We start from the raw sequence: 415 nt of genomic DNA, 5'->3' as shown, positions 1-415 counted from the left end.
TTGAGAAACTCTGGGCTCCCCTCGCTTCCCCTTTCACTCGCCCTGTCCGCAGTGGCCTGCCTGCATCACATGGCACAACTGGGTGTTTAGGAGAAGTGAAAGCCAAGCCTGGGTCACAGGGCTCCTGCCCTGTCAGCTTTCTAAAAACCTCCCTCCTCCTCTACCTCTGCCTGCTACCCCCAACCCCCTCTGCTGGCCTCCCTAGAGCCAGGAGGAATTTTTTCTTTCAGTTTCATTTCTCGCCAGGATCCCACTTTTGCTTTATCCTCTTCCAATCAAACTCCAAGGCACCACGGGTAGAAAGAAGCGGAAAGGCTGCCTGCATCATTTGGTCACACTCAGTCACTTCACAGATGCACAGACTGAGACCCAGTGGGGCTAGGGCAGAAAGGTGGAGAAAGACTGGTTCCTGGTG

The sequence above is a fragment of the Piliocolobus tephrosceles genome, chromosome 13 (genome assembly GCF_002776525.5).
Source record: "Piliocolobus tephrosceles isolate RC106 chromosome 13, ASM277652v3, whole genome shotgun sequence".
Classification (NCBI taxonomy): Eukaryota; Metazoa; Chordata; class Mammalia; order Primates; family Cercopithecidae; genus Piliocolobus; species Piliocolobus tephrosceles.
The sequence above is the reverse complement of the archived record's forward strand: the minus strand, read 5'-3'. Positions refer to the sequence as shown.